The sequence below is a fragment of the Hyperolius riggenbachi genome, chromosome 3 (genome assembly GCF_040937935.1).
Source record: "Hyperolius riggenbachi isolate aHypRig1 chromosome 3, aHypRig1.pri, whole genome shotgun sequence".
NCBI lineage: Eukaryota > Metazoa > Chordata > Amphibia > Anura > Hyperoliidae > Hyperolius > Hyperolius riggenbachi.
The window spans coordinates 333,555,220-333,565,667 of record NC_090648.1 but is presented as its reverse complement, the minus strand read 5'-3'; positions in this window follow the sequence as shown (position 1 = coordinate 333,565,667).

The following is a 10,448-nucleotide window of genomic DNA, read 5'->3' as shown; positions in this document are numbered from 1 at the left end:
AGGAACAGGCCCGCATAGGTACATGCCACAGAGGTCCCCATGGCCGTCCCGGAAGTCTGGTGGTACCACCTTCCATCGAAGAGGAACGCGTTAGAGAAGAAGAGAAGAATCAAGGAATAGAGGGAGACTATGGGGCGGTTCAACCACATGTGGGGGGCGAGCTTCAGGTGGTGAACCTGACTGATGTCACCATCCCCCATTTCTGTATCACCCTACTCCAAAAGGGACTGGGCTTCTCGCCCACACAGGGGTTTGACTATGTGGATTTCTTTATTGATCTATATAAAACCACAAGAAAAATGATGATTAGACAGCTCTACCAACCTGGGGAGGGATCAAATGAGCTCCAAGGTCAAGGTGATGGAGGCCAAACATCGGAGATAGGCCCCATGTCTACTTTGGGGTTTAGCCCCGAGGTGACCTGGGATGCCACCGAGATGGAGGCACTCCGGATATTGGAGGAGCTATGGGAGGAGGGAGGAGACTTTGATGAGACAAACGAAGCGAGATCTACACGTAACCTATCCCTTGGAGATCCCGGGAGTTTCAGGGCCTGTAATTCCACACGTTCTATACCCATTCCCCCCGGTTCGCCTATAGACCAGTTTCTCCACCAGGTCGCGGCCGAGATGAAAGCTCTCTGTTATGAGGGAGCCCCGCACAATTTAAGCCAGGCTGACAGAACTGCTATTAGATGGTTCAGACAGCACCGCGACCTGGTGATAAAACAGGCGGACAAAGGGGGGAATGTGGTAATTATGTCCACTGAATTTTATACCAGGGAAGCCTACAGACAACTAAATAACTTGGAGTATTACACCAAGTTGAGTAGCAACCCCACAGTCAGGTACCAATCCACTCTACGCACTCTGCTCAGACGGGGAGTGGAAAAAGGGTACATGTCACAGAGGTTGGCGGTTGACCTACTTCCCCTGTCCCCCCGGTACCCTGTGTGGTACCACCTTCCCAAGCTACACAAGTCCGCAACAACCCCCCCGGGAAGACCCATCGTCTCGGGGTGCGGCTCGCTGACGGAACGGCTGTCCCGGTTCCTGGATCACCTATTACGCCCCTTACTTTTTAGGGTACCGGCCTACCTGGCTGACACGCTCGACACTATCAACCTTGTCGAGGGTGTGACATGGAGGCCAGGGTATAGATTAGCCACAATTGATGTGGAGAGCCTCTATAGCAGAATACCCCATGAAGAGGGAATTAGGGCGGTCCGTAGGTTCCTGGACAAAACGAACAAAGACGAAGGCTACAAAGACTTCCTGTGTGAATGTCTGCGATTCGTCTTGACGCATAACGCGTTCCTCTTCGACGGAAGGTGGTACCACCAGACTTCCGGGACGGCCATGGGGACCTCTGTGGCATGTACCTATGCGGGCCTGTTCCTGGGGGCCTGGGAGGAGGACTATGTGAGAAGCCCAAAAAACTTGTTCAGACACAATATTGAAATGTGGGCTCGCTATGTGGACGATGTGCTGGTCGTGTGGCGGGGAGGCACGGATGAATTCGAGGCCTTCATGAGCCTACTCAATGACAACCAAATTAACATGCGCTTTACTTCTGAAATAAGCGATAAATCCATCAACTTTTTGGACCTGAAGATCAGGCCTGATGGAGCCAGGTTGGTTTGTGAGGGGTTCAGGAAGGCCACGGCTGTCAACTCGCTCCTCCATAGAAGCAATTTTCATCCAGAACATGTTAAAACCTCCCTGCCATACAGCCAGTACCTACGCCTCAGATGAAATAATTCTAATCTGGCCACCTTTGAGGAACAGGCGCAGGAAATGACAGCACGTCTACAAGCTAGAAAATATGATGAACATTCCCTGCAGGAGGCACAAGACAAAGCTAGAAAAAGAGACCGCACCTCTCTCCTAACTAGACCCACCAGAAACAGGGGAAAGAACCCTTTCACCTTTACATTTGATTATACCCCTGTCTCGCGGAAATTGACCCAAACTATCAAGAAAAATTGGGCAATAATTACTAGGGACCCCACCCTGCAAAAGGTATTTCCGGACCCACCTAGAGTAGCCTTCAGGAGAGCCCCAACTTTAGGGGACACCCTAACTAGAAGTGAGTTCTGCTCACCGCAAACTCAAAATTGGCTATTAGACACCCCAAGGGTAACCACAGATGTGGCAATTGTAAATATTGTCGAAATATGTGGGAGGGTACAAACTACCATTTGGGTGGGACCCAATGGGAGGTAAGAGCATTTATTACATGTCAGACAGGCTTTGTCACCTATGCCATATTTTGCCCATGTCAGTTTTTTTATGTGGGCAAAACCACCCGTCCCCTAAAGGAGAGGGTGGGGGAACACTTTAAATCCATAAAATCGGGGAAGGGTTGCCCTCGACTCATTGAGCATGTCAGGGAGGCCCATGGGGGCAGAGCGGAATGTCTGAAGTTCGCCGGCCTTTTACATGTGGTTCCGTCCCGAAGAGGGGGTAATCGAGACCAGGAATTAACCAGACGGGAGTCAAGAGTTATTTTACGTACAGAAGCGATGGGACCACTGGGTCTAAATGATAGACTGGAGTTGTCCTGTTTTCTTGACCCATAATCTCCTGGGACCCCCCTCCCAGGGACACTCCTTTTGGTTGATTAAAACCCGGAATAATATCTGGAAGCTCTAGTCACCTCTTGGATCCCTTTCAGGAAATTTGTAGTTCACCTGCATGGGTGTATGTACGATTTCTTCTTGCCACCCCCCCCCTGGGGGATGGACTGGGTTGACAGGTACCCCTCTAACGGATTGCATATGAGTGTGTAATATACACCTCCTGCCTGACAATTGTCGGCTATCATTATCTGGGCGATAGGTGGGGGAGGATAGACTCCGGAATAAATTATCCCTTAGCATTCCCAATGGGATGCCACTGTGCTAGACAGGCGACCCTCTAGACTTTGGGTAGCGGCCAGATGTAGGCCTCCAGCTGGGCAAACTGGAGATACATTCTGCACCCAGTTTCTTTCGTTCTCCGCCTCCTCCCCCCCCCTTCTTTGACCATTTGGGGTGCATCCAGGTTTTTTTGGGGGGGCCCCATGTGGTCACGGTCACCCGAAATGAGAAGCATGCCGTGTTTTGAGGTCCACCTGTCGGCCCCTCTTCTCTCTCTCCCCCCTTTAGGACCTTCTCCTAGGGTGCTTCCTTCCTTCTCCTTTGGCAAGCAGGATAACTTCTTTCTTGGACTTTCACCCTTGGACCTCTTTTACTAATTTTTTCTCCTTTGGAAGATCACCTCGACATTGCTTCCGCCTTTTCCCTTCTTCCCCTTTTTTTCCCTTTCATCTCTCCTCTACTCTCCATCTACCCTGTCTCCGCACACCTTCTTTTGATGTCAGTATGTCCACGGGTGGACTACAATATATGGCCACCTGTGGGCAACACCGAGCTGACAAATATTATTCTGGCCTCCTATGTATTTGGATAGAGTAATGGTTGTCTTTTATCCAATTATAGGGTAAATATACCCTTTTCAATTCGTCTCTCAGGAAAAGCAATTTCATCCCGGGCTTCTCTTTTAGGGAGGGTTTTTATGGGGTTCTTTCTCGGGGGGGTAATAAAGAATGGGGAAGCTATGTAACATGTGTTTTTAACGCTAAAAGCAATTTGGGACAATATAGAGGATTCATTAAGTATCCTATAGCAGTAATGTCAATAAGGTCTGCTTCGATACAGGGGCGCACTGTTTTATGCACTTCACCTTATATGTCACGAATTGTTGATACACAGGTTTCTGAATGTTGAACTTATGTCCTAATTTAGGTTGGTTATAATGTACGCAAGTTTGAAGCTGGAAGGAAAGAAAAATTTTTTTGCATATGCACTTTAAAGTCCTAACACGCACTGCCCCTTTAACGCTAAGCCAGCAGTTTATTTACAAGGCTGGCTCTTCCAGACATGCACTAGTCCCTCGCCGTCATGGCGAGCCCCCGCCCCTTCACCCCTCACCCCTCTGACACTCCTCATGCACCAATGGCGGGCGCCGGGGGCGTGGCTTATGGACATAATTCGGAAAGCCGCCCGGCGCCGCCATTACCAAGGACGTGAGCACGTGAACAAGCGCCAGTCGGGCGTGAAACGGCTGTAGTGCCGTCCACTTACCCCTGGTCACCCGCACCCCGCACTCCCCGAACATCCTCAACAATGCAGGTTTGATCCATCCGTTTGTAACTATACACAAATGTATTACTGCAATATTCTCTTTGGCAAGATGCTGCATTAAAGAAACTCAAAGGGACTGATGCCCGGCCTGCCTTTTTGTATGTATAATACAATGTGCAGTCAAACATGCAGTGAAAGGTATGCAGTGACTGCAAACAGCTGTTTGTTTAGTGATGGCCGTGCTGGACTGGTGCGTACCATGACGAGAGTGCAGGTGATGGCGGCTTTCCAGCCCATATGGTCGCCAGGCTGAGGTAGCTGAATGACAGAACAGTAACTGTCCAGCCGATCAAATTTGGTCTGTCCACAATGAAGCAACGACCTTATTATCTTTGGTGTGCCACCCCCAAGTCACTCATATAGCCGTCGGCCATTGCTTCATTGTGATACGCAAGCCCCTTCACCGCGGCAAGGTAATGATCACGAAGGGGAATGGGCACATGTACATACCTTTTGTTTTGTTGTTGCAGCCGCAGTGCAGCCAGAAAATTTAGGCAGGAATGTACAAGCACCAAAAAAATTATTATAGCGGTCGCTGCTAGCAGCAGCCTTAAAAATTCAGGAATACGCCTGGAGTCCTGGACCCTGTTGGTGGTGGTGGAGAAGGCAGTCAATCGGCCTACTGGCAGAGGTGCTGTGTGGGGAGCGTCTTAGTCTTGGGGCAGGCAGCCAGTCACACGGCGTGCAGGCAGAGATGCTGTGTGTGGGCACTGACTTAGTCTTCGGGCGGGCAGTAGCCCTCCAGGATCCATGCCTCATTCATTCTGATAAAGGTGAGGTACTGAACACTTTTGTGACTTAGGCGACTTCTCTTCTCAGTGACAATGCCTCCAGCTGCACTGAAAGTTCTTTCTGACAGGACGCTTGAGGCAGGGCAAGACAGAAGTTGGATGGCAATTTGGGACAGCTCTGGCCACAAGTCAAGCCTGCGCACCCAGTTGTCCAAGCGTTCATCGCTGCTCACAGTGCCCACACTTAATGTCAGGTAGTCAGCTACCTGCCGGTCCAGGCGTTGGTGGAGGGTGGATCCAGAAGCGATAAGGCGAGACGTTGGACTAAAGAATGTCCGCATGTCCGACATCACCATGAGATTGCTGGAGTGTCCTGTCCTTGCCTGCGTGGACATGAGAGGAGGGTTAATGGCAGTGGTACCTTTATTACGTTGTGCTGTGACATCACCCTTAAACGCATTGTAAAGCATAGTTGACAGCTTGTTCTGTATGTGCTGCATCATTTCTGCCTTCTGGTGAGTTGGTAACATGTCCGCCACTTTGTGCCTATACCGAGGGTCTAGTAGCGTGGCCACCCAGTACAGCTCATTCTGCTTGAAGTTTTTTATACGGGGGTCCCTCAACAGGCTGGACAGCATGAAAGATGCCATCTGCACAATGTTGGATCCAGATGTACTCTCCATCTCCTCTTGCTCTTCCTCAGTGATGTCAGGTAAGTCCTCCTCCTCCCCCCAGCCACGAACAATACCACGGGAACGTCGAGCAGCACAAGCCCCCTGTGACGCCTGCTGTGGTTGTTGTTCTGCCGCCGCCTCCTACTCCTCCAAAGAAACACCTTCCTCATCATCCGAGTCTGACTCCTCTTCCCCACACGACTCTTCCTCCTCCTCCCCCCTCTGTGCTGCTGCAGGTGTTGAGGAAACATCTGATTCTGATGTAAATTGCTCCCACAACTTTTCCTGCCATAACTGTTCCTCTTCATGCTCCTCCACAGCTTGATCCATCACTCTACGCAAGGCACGCTCCAGGAAGTAAGCGTACAGGATCAAGTCGCTGATGGTGCCTTCACTATGACTCACCAGGTTGGTCACCTCCTCAAATGGCCGCATTTCGCATAAGTGTCCAGTTTGGTGGCCAGAACATCCCCATCTCCCCAGATTGTGTCCTTCTACTGAAATTGTAGAGGTACTGGGTGACGGCTTTCTCCTGTTCTAGCAGGTGAGAGAACATGACCATGGTCAAATTCCAGCGAGTCGGGCTATCACATATCAAGCGTCTCACCGGCAAGTTGTTTCTCCGCTGAATGTCCTCAAAGCGTGCCATGGCCGTGTAAGACCACCTGAAATGCCCACACAACTTCCTGGCCTGCTTCAGGACGTCCTCTAAGCCTTGGTACTTTGACACAAATCTTTGAATGACTAGATTCAGCACATGTGCCATGCAGGGTACATGATGTGTCAGCTTTCCCAAATTCTAAGCGGAAAGGAGATTGCTGCCATGGTCACACACCACGTTGCCGATCTCCAGCTGGTGCGGGGTCAGCCACTGATCCACCTGTTTGTTAAGAGCAGCCAGGAGAGTTGGTCCAATGTGACTCCCCGCTTTGAGGCAAGACATGTCTAAGATAGTGTGACACTGTCGTACCTGGCATGCAGCATAGGCCCTGGGGAGATGGGGCTGTGTAGCTGCAGAGGAGATGGCAGCACCAGTAGAGTTGAACCGCCACTCAGCCATCGGTCACCAGGTTGACCCAATGGGCTGTGTAAGTAATGTAGCGGCCCTAACCGTGCTTGGCAGACCAGGCATCCGTGGTCAGGTGGACCCTTGACCCAACGCTGTGTGCCAGAGATGACACCACTTGCCTCTCCACTTCACGGTACAGTTTGGGTATTGCCTTTTTAGAGAAATAATTTCGGCCTGGCATCTTCCACTGCGGTGTCCCAATGGCCACAAATTTACGGAAGGCCTCAGAGTCCACCAGCTGGTATGGTAACAGCTGGCGAGCTAACAGTTCCACCACGCCAGCTGTCAGACGCCAGGCAAGGCTGGCAGAGATTGGCTTCTTCCGCTCAAAGATTTCCTTCATGGACACCTGGCTGATGTGTGCAGAGGAGCAGGAACCGCTCAAGGGCAGAGGCGGAGTGGAGGAGAGTGGCTGTGAAGGTGCAAGGGCGAAAGTGGCTGAAGATGCTGCACCTGAAGGAGGAAGAGGAGAAGGAGGGTGGCTTTTCTTTTGTGTGCTGCTTTTGTTCAGGTGCTCTTCCCATTGCAGTTTGTGCCTTTTCTCCATGTGCCTTCGTAAGGCACTTGAGTCTTGCCCTTTCCACAGCTCAATTTTTGGAGGCAGAGACAACAGATGGCATTGCTCCGATCTGAGGCAAACACATTAAAAAATGTCCAAACCGCTGATCCCTCCTGGGGTAATGGCACTATAGTGGCATCAGTAACTGACGTTGAAGGGCATGTTGGCTGGCTGTCCATAGGTGGCGATACATGGTGCCGGACACTGCCACCAGCTGTTTCTGATGACAAGCTCCCCCTGCTTCTTTCAGCAACTCGTCTCCTCCTAGTCCTCTCTGACTCCCCCTCTGAACTGTCCCCCTGTTCATCTCCTCTATTGGGAACATAAGTGGGATCCGTATCATTGTCATCATCATAATCATCCTGCCCAGCTTCGTTTGCCTCAGACAAATCCAAAACTGCACCAACAGCAGGTACTTAATCATCCCCCTCCGCACACGTTATGTCCATAGTGTCGCCTAACTCAGACATATGAGGTGGGGTAACTTGCTTAGCTCCTTCATCTGGTTGTAACAATAATGGCTGTGAATCAGTGAATTCCCCACCAATTAACTCCTGTGAAGTGTCAAATGCAATGGATGTGGTGTTTGTAGTAGCGCTGTTGGCTGTGGAAGATGAGGTGTCCTGTGTTAAATAGTCAACCATGTCCTGACAATCTTGGGAGTTGATGGGACGTGCCTTGCCTTCTTCTGAGCACTGTACTTTGGTCGAGGGCTGCACGAAATCACATCAACACGACCTCGCCCAGATCTGCCGGGTGGCCTTCCTCTGGGTCTGCCTGTTTTGTCCGTTGTGTCCATATCAGGGGGGATGAAGTGAAAGGTATGCACTGACTTGACTAATACAATGTGCAGTCACACAGGTGCAGTTACCAGGTATGCACGGAGTGGTATATCACACTGCGTGCGCTCACGTAGGTAGGTGGGTGCACTGGACACAACAGGTAGGTATATCTAGTGATGAGGTGGGTGCACTGAACACAACAGGTAGGTATATGCAGTGAAGGGTATTATAATGTGCACCTGTCACACACAGACAGGTACCGTACAGGCACAATGACACTGCGTGCGCTCACGTAGGTAGGTGGGAGCACTGTGAACAGAAGGTAGGTAGGTAGGTATATGCAGTACTGGGTATTACAATTTGCACCTGTCACACACAGACAGGTAGCAGACAGGCACAGTGACACTGCGTGCACTCACGCAGGTGGGTGGGTGCACAGTGAACAACAGGTAGGTAGGTAGGTAGGTATATGCAGTACTGGGTATAACAATGTGCACCTGTCAAACACAGACAGGTAGCGGACAGGCACAGTGACACTGCGTGAACTCTGGTAGGTGAGTGGGGGCACAGTGAACAACAGGTAGGTGTATGCAGTGGGTATTACAATGTGCACCTGTCACACACACACTGGCAGCGGACAGGCACAGTAACACTGCATGGGCTCACGTAGGTGGGTGGGTGCACAGTGAACAACAGGTAGGTAGGTATATGCAGTACTGGGTATTACAATGTGCACCTGTCACACACAGACAGGTAGCGGACAGGCACAGTGACACTGCGTGCGCTCACGTGGGTGGGTGGGTGCACAGTGAACAACAGATAGGTATGTGCAGTGATGGGTATATTGCACCTGTTACACACACAGGTAGTCACTGAATGTGCTGGGCCTGGAAGTGGCACACACACAGTATGAATTATCAAGGGTTTCTATGCACAAGTGTCAGTGGGACACACATAGAAAAAAAAATAGATCACAAGAACAAGATTAGCTCTCAAAAGAGCTGTTGTGGGGTTCTATTTTAGCAATAAGAATCTGCAAGGAGCAAGCTAACAAGCCTACAAGAACCTAACTAATCTTTCCCTATGAGAGTGTCTACAGCAGCTTTTCCTTCTCTATTTACTGCAGGCACACGTGTGAGTATAATGGCCGGTGGTGCCTGCCTTTTATAAGGGGGGAGTGGCTCCAGGAGGGAGTGTAGCCTGATTGGCTACAATGTGCCTGCTGACTGTGATGTAGAGGGTCAAAGTTGACCCTAATGGTGCATTATTGGGGTGAACCGAAGTTCCGGAAAAGTTTGCGGCTCTCCGCGCTCGCGAACCACGGAATTTCGCCCGGAACCATTCACCGGTGAACCCGTTCGGGCCATCTCTATCTCTATTTACTGCAGGCACATGAGTAAATATAATGGCCGGTGGTGCCTGCCTTTTATAAGGGGGTGGGGCTCCAGGAGGGAGTTTAGCCTGATTGGCTACAATGTGCCTGCTGACTGTGATGCAAAGGGTCAAAGTTGACCCTAATGGTGCATTATGGGGGCGAACCAAACTTCCGGAAAAGTTTGCGGTTCTCCACAATCGCGAACCACCGGAAGTTCGCCAGGAACCGTTCGCCGGCGAACCATTCGGGCCATCTCTACCAGACATTACATAACTCTGTCCCTCTGGCACCCGCTTTTTTTTTCAGGCATCTCCACTGCCCACATTTACTGTTATAACTGCTAGCCATGACTTTACATGGGTGGCTGTGGCGGCAAACGGCATAGTGGTTAGAACTCTTGCCTTGCAGAGCTATATGTTTGTAAATTCCATGTATGCCAGGGAGTGACACAGTGGTGGCTAGTGCTGCTCGGATACCGCCAACCACGGATTCGACAAAACCGGCCGTGGCTAAAAAAAATCCGGAAATGGCGTGATTAATTTCTGGATTTAAAACGGATTCACGAATTCGACCCGGATTTTTTCCGTTAATGAGGCAATCACGGAAGTTCACGACCTTGATCACCGAAAAGCATTTTCTGCTAATAGCAAGGCCCCCATACATGCTAGAATACTTTAAAAATTGCATGGATTACAAAGGTGATAAGGGGCTACAACTTAAAAAAAATCAAAAAAGAAATTTTAGTTTTTGAGAAAATTGATTTTAAAGTGAATTCAACACTTTAAATAGTTGATATTTAATTAAATATTAATTGCTAATAATTGGTTTTAAACAGAGAAATACACTTTAACCTCTTTTCGACCGCGTCACGCTGATGGGCGTGGCCGCGGCGGCAGCCCCAGGACCGCCTAACGCCGATTGGCATAAAGTCCCGGGGCCAGCTAATGCAGGAGATCGCGCGCAGACTGCACGCGCATCTCCTGCTTGGGGGGCGGAGCTATTGCCGCTCGGGAGACTAGCCGCTCAGAGACTGTAAGACGGCATGATCGCCGTCTATTTACATGTACAGCGC